Source organism: Lontra canadensis, unplaced genomic scaffold (assembly GCF_010015895.1).
Source record: "Lontra canadensis isolate GAN:19392208 unplaced genomic scaffold, GSC_riverotter_1.0 scaffold2, whole genome shotgun sequence".
Lineage (NCBI taxonomy): Eukaryota > Metazoa > Chordata > Mammalia > Carnivora > Mustelidae > Lontra > Lontra canadensis.
The window spans coordinates 37,464,139-37,481,875 of record NW_022630996.1 but is presented as its reverse complement, the minus strand read 5'-3'; the positions used below and the strand labels follow the sequence as shown (position 1 = coordinate 37,481,875).

The window sequence follows — 17,737 nt, the reverse complement described above, 5'->3', positions numbered from 1 at the left end:
GCTGGCATCAGAACACCCACTGGGAAACGGATTATCTATCTCTGTTCATACAAATGGTTTTGTGGGCCATGAGGGAGTGAAAAGGCAGACCCCGGAGTGAGGATCAGGAAGGATAGCAAAATGAAGGGAGGGCTGAGTTGTTGTGCAAAAGAACATTTACATAAATGTGTAAGTAAGTGTGTGTGTGTGAGTGTATACACACGTATGTTCACATACATATTATATAGACACAGACATGCACATATCAAAACACATTCACATAGATACATATATATCTTACATATATACATGTATACAAAGATTATTTACTCATTCATTCATTTCTTTCTTTATTTTGCCATCCACAGTGGGGCAAAAGAGGCCTGGATTTCGGAAGCCAGCAACATGGCAGACGCCTGGAGTCTGAGCCCGGCAGAGGTACAGAGAGAATTCTTAAACAGAAGATACACATGATTTATGGTTATTCGTGTTACAAGTCCCCTGACCCTATGCAATCTTTTTGTAAAGTCTACTTGGCACAGACAGGCCTGGGGTCTATGGAGGTTGTGTTCATTGAGAAACTGCGTGAGTCACCACAGTCCTGGGTAAAAGATAACAAGATGACCCGTGGATTGATCTACATCTGAGGAAGCAGGAACTTGGGGCTGGAAGTGAACCCGAGTCACTGGTGAGATGTGGAGAATCACCCCCAGGATAGTGCTTGAGACAGCTTCATTTTAGTCTTAAAGAACAGGGTACTACGCTTGACATTCTGTGTTTATTATCATTATTATTATTATTGGCCGTAGTGGGGAGAGTGGTGTTAATAGTGGGAGGAGGACTAATAGTAAAAATAGAAAACACAAAATGAATCCAAATACCTCAGAGCCACAAAAAAGGTTAATGTGCATGAGGTGAGACAAGCTATATCTGGCAGAACTTCACGTCCCTTGTCCAGGTCTTGTATGTGCCCTGAATATCAGAGTTGGCAGGGAAATCAGAGAGCCCAAACCTGGCTATGACCATGATTTCAAAGTCCCTGAGGAAAATTTTATAAATATGGCCTCCAGGGCCCTTTCCTGAGTCTCCTAAAGTGAAATATCCAGGGAACAGAGCTAGAAGTTTGCCTGTCAACAAGTTCCCCAGGTGGGTCTAATGACCATTGGGAGAATGAGGTGTCTCCGACACCCGAGTTGAAAAGATTTGCCCAAAGTGATGCTCTGGGTCAGGTCCAGGGCTGCCTTATTGCACAACTCCAGGGGGTCTGATTCATACCATATCCTACAGTCAGCCCTGATCAGGGGTACTACCAGGATGCAGATCCATGCTTCTGACATTGTCCAGAGCCCCTTCTGATCCACGACAAGTGCCTCTGGGTTCAACTGAATCTGCATTTACACGAGGACGCTATGGACTCAAAGCATTTATCCCTCTGCTCACGAAACGCTGTCCTTGTCTGTTTGTCCCTTTAGGATAGGGTTTCTCAGCAGCAGCACACCTGGGCCACAGGAGTAGGCTGTTCCGGGCATAGTAGGATGTTTAGCTGCATTCCTGGCCTCGACCACTAGGTGTCAGTAGCACTTCCCCTGTCGTGATCATCAAAAATGTCCTCTGGACCTCTGACAACGATAAATATTCCCTAGGAGCAAAATTGCCCTCAGTTGAGAACCATTGCTTTAGGATGGAGGCTGGGTTCAGGTTTTTTTATTCAGAGCGGGGATTCACAATTTGACCACTTGGTCATTAGTAATAGTCACTGCTGCCCGTCACATAATTACTCTGTTCTAAGCACCATATTCGCTATAGACATTAAAATGTACATTAGTTACCTTTTCTGATACTAACTCTCTGATGGTAAAATAATTCCCATTTTGTGGAATTTGGAAACAAAATGAGTTTAAACAATTTGCAGAAAGCTACTGAGTGTCTGGGGCAATCCTTAAGCCAGGATCCTTCAGAGTTCAAACCCAGAGAAACTCTTCCCCAAGATTCTTGCTGTTTTTTGACTAACCCCTTATCCAGAATTCCTTCAAATGCAGTTATCCTAAATTTGCCTAAGGATGAGAAAAACCTAAACAATAATTTTAATAAAAAGGAAAAACTAAACCAGATTTTCAAGCCCAACTGAGCACTGGTGAGCCAGGATTTCCTGAAGGGCCTGGATATTTGACAAGTGCCCCAGGTGATTCTGATTTTCAGGCAGGCTTGGAAAACTGCGCCTGAAAGAAATTTCCTTTTTCTTGTCTCACTGTTGGAAAATATGGCACTCCACTTTCTACGGATACTCTTGTGAACCTGGGAGATCAAACGTAATGTTGCCTATGTGAGCACTTGAAAACTTGCAAAGCACTGAATGACAAGCTTCCAGTGTTCTTACTTGTAGAAACATTCCCTAGTACCAGGTGATTTCATAGAAATGCTTGGTGCAATTTTTTTTTTAAATCACCTACGATGATCTTTTAAATGTCTGCAGTTTTCTTGAGGCTGGCACCTTTTCATTCCCTTAGTATGTTCTTTGCAGGCGCTGAATGAGATGCGAACTTCTGGGAGCCTTGCACAGTGGAACAGTAAGATTGCAAGCCCTCTAGACAGGGAATTAGTTTCTCTGTGTGCTTGATGAAATGCCCAATATATCAGGTAAAGGGAGAAATCATCCATGCCTCTCCTAATCATGAGTCACAAACAGGTAGCAGGTGGAGACATATAAAATACCTGTTTGCAGTTTCCCCAACCCTTTAGGTGACATCACGGACCACCGTGGGTGCTTAGAGTCTGAGTCAACCTCCCACTGGCTCCCTATTCATTGAGGTTGTGTTCCTGAAACCATTTTCCACACCGTAGCCACCAAATTACCTACACTTGACTCACAGTTCCATTTGTGGAAATAATATTCAACTTTTGTAAGTTTCGTGTTCTAAAACTCAACCCCTTCCCTCGTTCCCATTCCCAAGGAAAACATCAGAGACACTAGCTGGAAGATCTAGTCTAAGTCCAGATCAGCTTCCAAACTGTGCCCTACTATTCCACCACGCCAGCAGAACATCTTGGGACTCAGAGAACCCTCTCTGGGATTTATTGCAGAAATCTACTTGGGATGCTCCTCTGTGAGTGACTGGGAACTCACTGTCTGGGCTTTTAAATCCTGGCTACACATTGGGATCGTCTGGGGAGTTGTAAAGAAAATATGCTGATACCCAGGCACTTCTCCCCAGAAATGCTGTTTAGTGGGTTTGGAGTGGGGCCCAGGCATGGGCATTTCTCAGGCTCCCCATTGAGCCTGCTCTGTGGCCATGAGTGAGAAACGCACACTCAGTGAATACCTAACAACGGTATTTCAGTCGTCAGGGCAAGCGCTCTTGCTTCTGAACAACCAAGGTGCTTGATCCTCATAGATGATGTGAATCTTTTACATGGTTTCTTTTCATTTTTATTTAGGTTTCCAGGAAACTCAGATCCAATTTATGACATAATGCTGGGAACTGGGGAGCGGGGGGCAATTCAGCCTGCATGACCACACACTAACATACTCCATCTACGCTAGCTCCTTTCTGTCTCTGATTTTATTCTGCTTTCTTAAATTTTGTTAAAATTGATGACGTTGATGTGATTTTAGAATTCCACAATATTTTATAAATGAAGTAGGTAAAATGAAACCATGAGTAAACAACTACATCAGGGCTGACATTTCCAAGTTTCATTTTCCTCTCTAAAAATCCAGGAACATTCATTTCAGGATACAATTGTGAGGATCAAGTCAGAGTTCACACGTACAAGTGCCTAGCAAACTGCTGTGCGATACAGTGTTTATTATTAGTTCATATTCGAAAGAAAGGGGTGTGTGTTTGTGCGTGTGTAGAGTCGCTAATATGTTATCTTTGGAAGATAAGCATTTTAAGGTCACAGATCACATTGTCCTTGACCCACGGCATGTGAATGTTCAAAGAATAAACAACCAAATCAGTCAGCTCGGGGCAGAAATGTCATCACTGCAGCCTGTGTGACTGGAAGTATCTTTTGACAAATGCATAGCTCACAGATATTTCAAATTAATGTCCTTGGTTGGTTCAGCTGAAGGGCAATGAAACCAATTCATCAAGTGTCTGGAGCAGAGGACACTGATGGAAGTGACAACCGACCTTGGGGCAGATACACACACCTAAGACTCAGGACTGAGAGGTTAGCAGTAAACCCCAGGGATACGCAGCTTGATGTCGAACAAATCATTTCCCTTCAGCAAAACAGGGTGAGCACCGCCAAGCCTGCCAGGAAAGGGTATTTTAAGAGCCCTTGAGATCGAGCGTCATCATTAGTAATGGGGCAACAGCAGGAATGTTGTTACAAGCCAGCAGACAGATCCCACGGGTAGGGGCGGTGCTGAAAGACGGAAGTAGGAAAAGTGTTCATCACCCTACTGGGCATTTTCAATCCCTTTCTTTTAGCATTTTGCAATATCTGCCTTTGAGATACCCACAACCTCTGATCTCTACGGCTCAGCACATCTTCTAACACCTCAGTGTTCCACTTCGGGTGCAGCAGAAGGTAACAAGACACTGCCTGCTGTCTTGGGACAAGTCCCCAGTTCTGCCCCTTCCCATCCTTGACAGAAGAGCATCAGGAGAAGTCCACGTTCTGCTCAGGGCTGGGGCAACACTGAAGGAGTTTGGAGGGCTTCAAACCCAGCCATACTTCCCCAAGAGTCATTTTCCAATAGTATATCAATTAGCACCGCATATTCCTTTTTTCCTGCCCCATACACCCACTGTGATACCATGCCTGCTTTATAACCAAATCTCTGTTCATCACAGAGAACAATGACTAAAACCACAAGAGCTATTCAGACAGGCAACACTATATGCTTTTTAGATATAGCTGTTTTAATAGGTGAACATGCTTTGGAACTGGGCCAGCAAATGACGAGTCAAACGAATGTTCACAAGCTTTGACTCTGTAGCTGTACGTACATCTATGAATTCATCCAATGGAGATATTCAGAAATGCAACAGAGCCTTATATACAAAGAACTTCCCTGCTATATTATTTACAATGGCAAAACAAATAAGTAAATAAACATGAAATATGTGTGACTTAATTGTCCAACAGCAGAGAGTTGGTTAAGCAAACTGTGCTAGAGCCAAGTGAATTATTATTTTGCTACTGAAATTATATTAATAAAGAGGGTTTTTTTTTTTAATGGGACAGTGCTTATAATCCAATGTTATGCGAACAAACCAAAACACAAAAGTAAATATACAGCACTGTATGGCCTCCACAAAGCAAAAACCATACGGAAATGAGGAAAGAACTGACAGCGAATGATTGTTGGATGGGGTATTACAGGTGAATTTAATTTTATTATAGTTTTCTGTTTTTAAAAATGAGTAAGTTCTGTTTCAGGTTTCAGAAAAAGAATTTTAAAAAATATGTTTCAGTGCATGGCAAAAACAGCCACTTTGGAGGGCTGTCACTGCCCTCTTTGTCAGGGTAATAATCCAGTGGGGTTCTATACAGGAACAGCATAGGGAGGTGGCTGGGCAGGGGGTGCCATCTGTGTCAGACGCATCCTCCCTGCTAGACAAGTCCCTCTTCGTGGCCAGTGAGAAGGAGGCAGGCTGGGTGCCATCCTGGATGTAAATCACTAGTACACCCACAAACAGGGGTAATGACTATTCCCTAGTCAGACCCCTCATGTCCACTGCTGGAGAGAAATAAAATATTGCCAGGTAGGCCCTTCAAGAGAGAAAGAAAGATGAAAGGCCTGGAATTTGAAAACTGGCATCATGGGATTGTCAAACCATGTCATTGTACCCAGAAGAAAATGAAACATATGGAGGCCAGCTTCATTCCATGAATGCTGACACTTCTTAAGACCTGAGGAGCTTTTCATAACCCATCCACCTCGTCCCTCAGAAAAGATGACATGAGTCAAGCTTTACTGTGTAACTTCTAGGGTGCAGGCAAAGGCACTTGGTATGAGTATTACGTGGCGTTCGGAGGAATACAAAAGAGACAGATGGTTGAGTGAGCTCTTGGGCAGCCCCATATCTGGGACAGAACACAGACAACAGCAGAAAACATGAAAAGAAAGAAAAAAACGGCATTTGATTTTTCAAATTCCAACCAAGAGATTAACTCATTTGTTTTTATTTGGTAATCAGAAGAACATACAGGTACTTATTCATTACTAGATGATGGGGGAAATTATACATCGACAGACTGTCAGCCTCATCTGTGCAATAGAAATTTACAAGAAACACATCTTGAGTTTATTGAGAGCAGTTTAGCATTTCTGTTTTACATGAATATTGAGGAATAATTTTTGCATTTCGAGGTGTGATGCTATGGTATTTGAATAGTTTGTTTTCATACAAACCAGCATCATAGGGAACAAAACACTCTTCTTCAGAATGGATGGCCATTCTCTTGCCCTGTGATATACAAATGCAAATTGCAACCTGCTTTTTATCTGCTAGAGAGCTATTTTACATCATGGAAGTACATCCTCTCACCATTATAAAAACAAACATAAATACATTTTACCATCTTCCCTTTTGGAGGAGCATTCTTAGAACACACCCAGAAATCTCCTCCTTATCCCTCAAAGAAGTACTTATTTGGCATGATTTGGACTGAGCTTGGGGGTTTTGGTTCTGCTTGCCTCCCTCTTTTGAGTCTTGTTAAACATTCCCGGTATTAGTCCAGACACCTCTCACAAATCCAGCTGAACAGCAACAAAGTCTAAAGCTGAGATGAGCTGAGTTATCCATTCACACAGGGCCAGCGCCCATGCCAGAAGAGGTGCTACAGACCCTGGTGAGCACCAGCCATTCTTGCGCTCTCTACTGAGGGAAGGTGACGGCATTACATTAGCCTCAGAGTGACTCATCTTGCTTTGGGTAACTGATCTCCCATGAGGATTTTCTTTTTCCTGCTTCCTTTCCTCAATCTTTTCCCTACTCCACAGCTACCTATCCCATCCTTGGCACCTGACATTTCCTCATGTTAATTCCACTGGAAGAAGATGCTTCTCTTTCCCCCATTATTTTGTGTTTCCTTATGCTAAAGTGATACCACAGGCAGAGTGGCTTGCCTGGACAGAGGCGAACGAAGGAGTTATGAAGGTAGAAAATGGGAGAAGAAAAGAAGGGAAAGGTAAAAGAAAGGTATGAAAAAGGGAGAAGACTCTTAAATTAGGTAGGGGGAGGAAGCAGGCTGTACAGTGGGCACCAGAGCTGATAAAAACCCAACTGAGCTCTACAAATGAAAATAGCAAATATTTTTTAAAAATTTTTTACAGCATATAAAATCGTATAAAAATATCAAAGCAAGAAATAAAGGAAAATGTATAGTCTACAGTTCTATCTCTAGAATCAGCTACTGGACGATACCTACAGCTGTAAGTTTTTACTATAAATCTATGTATATTGGTGTGTGACTCTGTCTCTGTACCATCATACTTATACCCACTCAAAGACAAGGACACAAGTATACAAATACCTACCCCAAGATAGATCATGACAAAGAAGCAAAGACTCTACAATAACGTGCCTCCAAGGCAATCTACTTAAAAGCCAATCCATAGCTACTGGGTTTTAATGAGCTTTATTTTAAATGAATTGCCCTGCACCATAACCTGGCAGAGAAATTCTTCTGCAGGTTAAGAAGGCCGCTCCCATGAAAATACATGGGTTCAGTGATCATGGCTGAAGCCGACCAAAGGTGGGAGTCTCCATGAGGGCACCCCCTGGCCTGCTCCAGCCAGCATGTATCTCCAGAGATGCACGCTCTTCCCAAAGGAGGTTGAATAAGTGTGCCCCTAGGGTGTTGAAAGGACCCACACACCACCCCCTGCTTCTCCTGGCTCAGTGGATAGCAATCTACGCTGGGTCCAAGTTCATTGAGGGAAGCCAGCCATGGCCAGTGTGGATCCTCTTCTACCTGGGGAACAGGATAAATGTAAATTCATCTCAAGTACATCTACAATATCTTAATGAAAAATGGGAGAGGTGGGGGCAGATTAGTTAAAAGAACCAGAAAGTAATAATGTTTAAATGGATTTCCATGAATTTTTCAGTCTCCATCTCCCACGTACCCACCCTTGTTTAACATAAAAACAAGGTGTTCTTTCAATGGAACAATCTTTGACGACTGCAGACTTTCCTAGAGAAGTATGCAGTCTCTTACAAATGTCGAGAACATCCAAAGGACTACTTCCCATCTTTTTCTAACCTCTCTGAACCCAAATTAACTGAAATCTGTCAAATGTTCTAGGTGGCTCTGCCACCATTCTAATCTACTCTCACTCCAATGCTCAGGGTCTTTGACGAGAGGAAGTCTTAACTGAAATCTGTTCTTGGCAGGGGTAATGTGTCCCCAGTTCTCAGAGGGATGTTTCATAGAAATATTGTGCCATTCATTACAATTTTTTTTAGAGTTCACTTTCTAAGTGATAATGAGGCCTTTAATGCTGGAGCAATATTGATGAATCATAAGTATTACTTTCCATTTATCCACACATAAGATCTAATATAACATCATTATTGCACCATTATGTTCTTTAATGTCCAATTTTCTGTGGTTCAGGGCTGTACCAACCATAAGATCAGCAGAGCAAAATTGGGCCATGATTCCCCACGCTGCACATATAGGATCTCCTATTTGCTGCAAGACCGTCCACTTTGGATTTTAACTATTTCAACTTGGATTACAAATAAGTTCACTGGAATTTCATATAGATTGGTGTCATCATCCCTTTTGGAAGAACAATTTCAGATAAATCCTGTTTTGTTCTGTTTTTATTTTATTTTTCTTAAATCTGAAAGCCATGGAGAAATTTTTATTTTATTTTTATTTTTTTCATAAACTTGTTCTGACAATTTTCCCCAAACCACCTGCAATTTCTATCCCTTATGATAAGCTCCTCATGTCACTAGGGTATGTCTGCATATCTTTGGAAAGTAAGCCTTTAGCGATATGCTCGGCATGTAGGAGATGTTGGGCTTTGTTGGCACTCACAGGTGGATAGCGGAACACAGCTAGACGGTTGTGCACCCGCTTCCTGAATGCTGACTGTCTCTGGGCCGTGTTCAGTGGTGGTTGGGGTGGAGGGAGCAGCACTGCCACTCCCGTCGGGATGTGTGGGGATCTCAGAATCAGAACAACGTCTCCAACTGGAATATCCTTTATTGGGGACATAATACTGCATACATAGGCTTTAATCTTAGAATCTCTCTCTCATTATGAGAAAAAGACTTACTGCTTTTTTTCTTTTGTTTTTCCCTATAGTACAGAGAGGACATTATGAAGTCATGTTTATCATGTCTCTGCTCAATGGTGAAGAATAGAAGAAAATATATATTCTATCTATCTATCTATCTATCTATCTATTTATCTATCATGTATCTAAAGAAAAGTGATCCATCACAAAGGGATACAAAAAGACCAGTGTTCTTACTCCCAAAATGTGGATTAGGATTACAAAATTGGTCTCCATCTGTTCGTCTGCCTTCTGCCTCATATCCCATCATAATGTTGCTCTTGACTTGTTCACTCTCCAAATTTACTAAAGGCATGGTTCTAGGTGGAAAATACAATACAGTGGCTTTAGTTCTGCAAATGGAATAAACAGCCATGCTAGATTCTTCTTTGGCTCTCAGATGTGTAGATACTATTTTCCTGTTTAAGTGTAATAGGCTTTTAATGGGATCCTGTCAGATGTTTTTAATAGTTTTGAAAAGCTCCAAGAATGAAATGGGTAATGGAAGAAAATCCATTTAAATTTAATGGGCTAGAAATGAATCTCTTGCCTGCTGCTGTAAGTTATTAGGGCTCATAACCCAAGAAAGGTTAGCATGAATAAAAGATGGAATGAAGACCTCCCAATGGATCGGTTGTTATGTCTCAAAACTTACCACATCCACAAAACCTGGATGTGGAGCTCTTTGGTGACATAGGGTCTCCCAAACTTCAGGGTCAACTTCATTTGGAAAGTGTTGCACCCAGGGACAGGTAGAAACTATGGTTTGTCTATGGTGGAAATGTCCCTTTACTGCTGATCAATTCTTAATTCAGGTGTGTAAGCCCTTGCTTTCTGCCTGACAGTGTAATACTGAGTAAGATGCCAGACTCCAAAAAAGGGAATAACGTGTATCCCATATCGCTGCTCCTTTGGAAGCTGTTTCAAGAGAACAGAAAGACCACAGAAAGTGCACCAGAGCTTTGGAAATATTGTTCTTCCAGTCAATACTGACTGGGGATCATAATGTCAATGTTTTATCAACTCCAGTATTAATTAATATTACAATAATACATTGGTTTATATTTTCAAAAAGTTGATAATTTTGCAGTTTTACTCGATGCCCCTTAAAGATGAGTTACATGGAGTTTTGCTTCTCCATAATGAGAATTCCAAGCAGAGTTCTATACTGAATGAAACTCTCTTCCCATTCTTTTTCAGCTAATTAGTGACTTAAAGCAAATGGAAAACATTACCATGTCTTTATTGTTGCTAGAAAAAATGGCTATATTCCTGTTTCTTCTTCAGATCTTGTTTAGTCTCACTTGTTGAGTATAAAAGGGAAGTTGTAAGCTTTCTATTTTTGACCGGCTGCAAAGCTCTACATACAAAAGTACAGAACAGAAATGAGGTATAAAGTTCAGGTTCCAAGATGAAAAACTGGACATGCCCTGGTTGTATTTCCTTCCTATACAAAACCATAACACCTCAAAGAGCATAGTTTGCATCCCGATATCCCATGGATGGTGTGCGGGTCCTAGGCATACTTTTTTCAACCAGCACAGTCTTTGGAGATTTCTGAACTCATTGCCAGTATTTAAATATTTGGAGAGGGTTTATATAAAATCCCAGGTATCTAGGACCACCTTTCCTACATAGCACTAATCCTGTTGCTGACTAGTAACTGCCCTGTTTCCATAAGACACACCTCAACATACAGACAGCTCCAACTCCTCACAGTCCCTACTGCTCCTTACTGCCTCACTGGTACCAACTGCCATTGATCACAGTAACTCTGATATTACATGGCTTGCTTTACTCATTTACTCAACCTATTAGGCCCCTGGTTTGAATTTGTGACCACATTATTTATTGTGGTCACTGTTCCAAAGGCAGAGGGAGCAACAGAAAAATATGTGTTATTACAAGGCAAAATGTAAAGCTGACCAGAGAACTGTGTTTAAATGTCAGTACAAACTGGGCATTTGATGCAAGAGTTCTTCAGCTCTTTCTGTTGGGGAATATTTCAGTGGGGCAAGAGGCCCTGTAGACTACATACACAGTCTCCTTTCTGTCTGAAGAAATAGCAACGTTTTGCTTTAGTAATAAGAAGATTTTTTAAATGTTTGTTTTGGTGTTCTTAATGTAGAAATTAAATCTGCAATGGGGAATACACGTAAGCCTACCATCTAGCTTTCTCTCTCTCTTCCTATGATTAACCCCCACTCCATCACCAGCAGAGTCATGGGGTTTCCCCTTGGGAAGGACTCAAAGATTCCTTTGGGAACCATAACCACCTTTTAAGAATCAGTTTTATCCAAATCACACCATTTAGACTCATAAAATTACCCTTACTTAGATTCCACTGGATCCCATTTTTGACTTGAATTCAGGGAGTGAATCTTTATTCTCTTTCCATGCTACATCCACGATGCTTTCTTTTGGCTTGTGCTGTTAATTATCTCCTATGTGTTATTTTGAAAGACTCACTAAAATGAGAAGAGTTATTTGACATATCTCCCTGATACTAATTCCTTTAGCATTTCCCTGAATAGAAAGAAGAGTGATTAAGTGAAATCATAAATATCCAAAAGAAGAGGACCCGAGTGGTAAAAATTTCAGTAACCATTTAGTCATGGATGCTACCCAATGAAAACAATGTGTCTCCCACCTAAACAGTATGGTCATCAGCGGAAACATTCAGGTTTCTATTAATGAAAGCACAGATAAATTAAGCATTTACAAATAGAGTCCTATAGGATAATCTCTTCAAAAAAAAAAAAAAGAATGTCCTATATAAATGGAAAGACAAGCTTAAGAACAATTTTTAAGTCTGAAAGAAAACTGGAGAAAAAGAATGTTCCAGACTCAGGAAAGAAACAACCAGAGACTGGAGTCATCATCTTAGCTGTGATGAAGGGCCAGCATGGCTGTATCCACCATCAGTAGCCAGTTAAAAAAATAACAATTTAAAGGAACGGCATCGACAGTAGTAAGATGGCAATTACTGTGCATGTGGCTTTTTCAGGCCTCCCTCAGCATATCCAGGATGTCCATCCTCATCGGGCCAGACAGGTGCCTTGAAAGCCAGGGCATTATTAGCAAAGAATTCTGAGGAAGTCCCTTCACGTTTTGTTTCTGTTTGTGCAAAAAGCTCAAGTTGGTTGGTTTGCTTGGGGGAGGATTTCCCCAGAGTTCTTAGACCTTAAACCAGCTCCCAGAGAGCCATCTCTTGGAAAGAGGTGGCATGAGGGAAGGCCAAGTGTGTGTGTGTGGGGGCTGGTTTCTGAAAGTTGGACACCTTCCCCAGATAGGGGTCTCTGTGGAAGGAGGAGAAGGAGAATGAAGAAGCTTAGCTAAAATGATGCAAGACACTGGCAGCCTCTTTTATGGTATGTGAGGTGTGTTTTACTCTTCTGAATCTGAAAAAAAGAAAAAGAAAAAGAAAAGTGTCAATGCTGCCTTTCCCCCCACCCTTCTCCACCCGCCGGGTCTGAGGAGAAAAAAAATCTGAGGAACAAAAATAAGGGGGGGAGGGGAGGATCAGTTAAACATTTCCATACTAGTCATTGCTGTCTCCTTTGTAGCATCGTTTGCTCTGTTCATAAAGGGAAACTCTCCGTGGAGAATTTTAAACTAACTGGTTACATTCGAAATCTTAATAGTTACTTTCAACTTCATCATCAAACATTTGGTTCATGCAATATGGATACTAAAATACCTTATTTTGAACCAAGATGACAGTGCCTGCCGGATCTGGCCAATATGCCTCAGGGGTCAGTGGGATTGGAAGAAATTGGATTCATCAAATCCCAACCATTTCCATACTAGAAGCAATGTTTCTCTCTTAGAATTTTTGACACCCACCTACCCCTCAGAAGCTTCCCCAACAAGATTTAAAGCAAGATGTATCCCAAGTGAAATAATTATTCAGACGGGTAAATCACCTGACTTCTCTACTGGACCCAGAGTGAGGTGGTGGAGGAGGAAGACAAAGATGGAAACAGGACTAAGTTGATGGAAATAGACAGTACTGGATTTTTTTTTTTTTCCCACGTGGCATACTCTATCCCATGCAAGCTCACTAGGCTTGGACAGAATTTCTAAAAAGCCAGCAGACAAACAAAAAGCATATGTTATTGCTTCCCATGAATGTTGCAGGGTCTGTAAGTTATCATGCCTTATAGTTAGAGATGGTTCCCTCCTGTGCAGGGAGAGGAGTACAGTGGCTTAGATTTTAAGGATAACACCATTTTCCTACAGAAATGTTAGGAGTCACTTGTGGATAAGCAACATTTCCTATTCAACTTGAAAGACTGAGATACTGTCCTAAATGAGAAGTAGTTCAAATTAGGCAGCGACCTAGTTGAGAAAAAGGAGAGCCCTATCTGATCTTTTGAAATTACTATCAATTTTCAATTTTCCAGGAGTCACTGATATGATCGATCCTCCTGTTGCTCCTCTTTCTTCATTTTGGTTCCATGTATGTTTACTCTCCATCAGCACCTTCACCCATTTGGCAGAAGTAACAGAAAAGAGAAAAACTTCTGACCAGTTTAGTCTGATACTGGCACCAGCAGTTGAGGGAAGTCATGACTTGCCTCTCTGGAACTTGCCAGTGAGGGAAAGGGGTGAAATAAAACCCGAAATCAAGGACTAGAAATTTCCCCCTGGTTCTGATCGCCTGCACAATTTGGTCTGGGTGGCAGTTGCAAGGCAGGCCTCCTCCTGAGTGCTTTGGCCCTGCCATTATGCATTTGAGGTCATATGTAATGACTCCTTTCAGACAGTCATCATAGCACTAACTACCCTAGGAGATGTCCCCAGCCCCCCAAATATAAAATCCAATTTTATTATGATGATATAAGTCTGAGGTTGATTGTTTAATAAATGACCCATTGGTTGGAAGGATGCTAGGGAGAGCTGACAAGGACCACTGTTACACCAGTGAGCCTCAATTAGCCAACAAGGGAAGTGATTCACATCTTCTTTCATGAAGCCTCTGTGAACGGTAGCCAGCTGTCCAGCCTGTGGGGTTCCAGAGATGGAAAGAAGTCCATCTAGGACCTTAATGGACCCCAGAGGCCTTTGAAAGAAGATCTTTATCCTTTTCCAGTCATTGCTACTGAATGAGATGGGAAGTGACCGGCTGTGGATGTCCACCCTCCCCTCCGCTGTCTTCTGGTCAAGGGATGGAGGGAAGAGGTAAATAAAGGAATCGTGTGTCTAAGCTGCACCTGTGTTCATTAAGTACAACCAACAGTAAAAGCTGCTCTGTAGCTGGGTCTGGGACCTGCATGACTTCCTAGCCTTCCCAAACACAGGTTCTCCCAAAAGTAGCTTCTGTTTCTAAATCTCTTAGGGCATTTGCTGTAAGGTGTCTCCTATCACAGCTACCTACAAGATGTAGGTTCCTTGAGGGCAGGAGAAACATCACTTATCTTCCTAACTCTTTGCATATATTACAATGCCTGACACATTGCACATGCTCAACAAGTTATTTTTTAATTGAAAGGAAGTGAATTAAATAAGTATCAGGTAGATAGGACAGATACAGAAGCATAATGACGGGTAGGAAGTCTCTCACCACCCTTTTTGAAAATCTTTTCATAGCAGGAAACAAAATTTAAGAAGAAAACAAAAAATGTATTTATTTTATATTTTATTCAATAATAAGGTAGGATATGTCAAAAGCATGTATTTCCTTTGGAGAATTTGCCCCACTGTAGAGACTAACACCCGGAGAAGGGGCACCTGTCGTACATGTGGCTTTGATGTGGTCTGTAAATCAGGCTTGCTCCCTACTCATTCCACAATTCCTCTGAGTGTCCTATATTTGCTCTGTTGTGGTTGGGTTTTGCGTCTTAGCTTTCAGTTTAAACTAAAATTGGACAAGCATTTTAAGCTAAAATTGGGTAAGACCACAAAGCATTAGGAAAATAGGTTCCTGAAGACAAGTAAGTGGCCACTCTGTATTTAACTGAGATAAAGAATTATTTTTTTGTTCTAGGGTCTCTGAATTTCATTGATTGTAAATCTACATTGGCTTTTTGGAGGCCACAAAAAGCAGTTAAACTCAGCCACCTATTTATGATCTATAAGCAGAAATGGAAAATATCTTCACCTAACTTGGGATACTGCGAGAAAATATCTAAGGGAGTGCCATCCACCGATCCGCCCGCCCCTTGACCAAAGACTTCTTGCATCTCTCAAAGGGGCAGCCATGGAGGATTCAGAAATCCTGAGGCACAGGCTGTATGAATTCACAGAACCGTATTTACTCCAATGAAATGCACAACAAAAAATGTTTCAGCAACTTCATTTGGAGAATAAAGGAGGTGGAAATTGACAACAGTGTGGCCTTGTTTATTCCACTCTTCCCACTCTACCCCTCCTACAGGTAAGTGGAGATGCTGTCTGAAACCATTCGGTTTAAAGATAATTGTTTTAAGAAGAGGCTTAAATTTCAATTTAACGTGATTTGACTCTTAAAATGTGTTTATCTGTCATAATGTTTATTCCTAGATCATCTACGAATCTGGCACCAGGCTTGAAAAACAACTGTAAACACTTTTCTTTTTCATTTTTCTTGGTTTTGATTTTTTACACCCTGATTCAACTATCATCCAAGCTCAAAGAAATAAGCTGACTTGGCTGAGAACAGAGCTGGGATTCAAACCAGATTTTCGAGTTCCAGAAACTCTACCATAGCTGCCTCCTTATGGAGTCAACTTTCTATGAAAACAACAAAATACAGTAAGCAATGGAAAGGAAGAATAAATGTGGCAAAATCAAACCCAATTTTAGATGTCTAGTAGAATTTCTGTGGGTTCTGGTTTCGTTAGGTTTTTTAATAATGAGGAAATGCTAAAAACAAATGTTATTTTAGATATAGCTGTTAGAATTTATCCAGAGATTTCACTGTTTTAGGTCTTAAGTGCTATTTTAAATGGTTATCCCTAAATATCCAAAAACATACACTGCCTGCTTTCTCCCTGCCCCAAATGATAACAGATATGATTACAGTATGATTGTTTTAAGTTAATTTCACTGCATGTAATACTAATGCTACAGCCCTGCTAAGATAGATGGGTGGATGGATGGATGGATGGATTCACAGATGGACAGACAAAGTAAGTAAGTAAATTTACGGGAATATTAACTTCCTGAAACCTTGCCTATGCCAACACAATGAGATCTTAAAATTTACCCATTTGATCCAAATTCACAGAATAAGAACAGAACAAAAGATGGCAGTTTTTAGCTCCAACCCTCGCCCAATTTTTTCTTTTCTTTTGATTCATGGCATCTGTGCTATCACTGAGAATAATGATGGTATTAAAGTTTTAATCTCTAACTTTTCTGCCTTCTCTTTCCCTTTACACAGCATGGTCTTTCCAAACTAAAATTCTGTGAATAACTCTCCCTCTCTGCCCCACACTGTCCAAGGTGTTTTACTGTTGTTTGTCTCTTATTAAGAAATTAGTACTTTAATGCCTAAGGAAACAATGAAAACATTTGCCTCTGTAAGTGCTCCCAGGCCTGCCCCACTCTTGAGAGGTAAGTAAACAGCAGGCAGCAGCAGCCCATACCACTCCTTGGTGCCGGTGAGACAACCTAGAATTGTCTGCATATGAAAGTTTTTATTTCTGACTAGTCTTTGAATCTGCTGTTTTTGAAGCCAACAAGAAGCCAGAGACCATAGAGACCAAGGAAGTCCTTCAGAGAAAGTGAGGCTAGAATTTTAGACCTGAAACATTATGACTGCTCTTAATGTTTTCTCAATTTTATTAGTTCAGGAAAAGCAATATAAGATTCAAAGTAAGTGAAAGAAGAAAGAAATATTTTTTTCTCAAGTTTTCACTGTGGCTCCAGAGTAGAAAATAAAAATAGCATGTATGATAGAGGGCTAATACTTATGAAATACAGATGTCACTTAAAGATTGTGGTGCCCTTCTGTGGAGAATGCTAAGAATAAACACAAAGAGGAAGCTTCGATACTTGCTTGATACTGCATTTTTAAAGGTTCTCCTAGTGTGTGGGTGTCTAGAAAAGAAATGGCGTTAACAATGTAGACAGTGCTAGCTCCTGAAATTGGCACATATTTATTGCAAAGGCAGCTGTTATTTTAATGAATTTTTTTATAATGTTAATAGAGTTTCTTTTGACAAATGCATTGTTACTTGTGTTCCTCCCATTCCCTGTGTAGAATCTGACAAAATCTAAATTTTTAGGGGGAAAATAGATAAATATTTATTTCATGAATACTAAGAAGTTATTTTTAATCCTGAACATCAGTGTTGAGGGGGAAAAATCACATTTTCCACAGTTCCAAAATTATAATCCTTTCTGTCAGACTGGGTTCCTTTAAAAATACAATGGTACATTAAGAGTGTAACGAAATGTCTAGAAGATAAAGTGAAACAACGAAAGCTTATATACCAGTAATTTCAAGGGAAAAGTTGTTTAAAAAGATTAATTTTGTCATTACCAAAGTGTACCTAATATACTTTTATTTGACATTTC

At 40.8% G+C, this 17,737-nt stretch overlaps 1 protein-coding gene across 5 annotated transcripts in view; it reads right to left on the bottom strand.

Annotated features, from left to right (window-relative positions):
• The window catches only part of PDE1C (phosphodiesterase 1C), a 495,776-nt gene that overhangs the window by 18,977 nt on the left and 459,062 nt on the right, over positions 1-17,737 (bottom strand). The gene's annotated exons all lie outside the window — the stretch shown is intronic.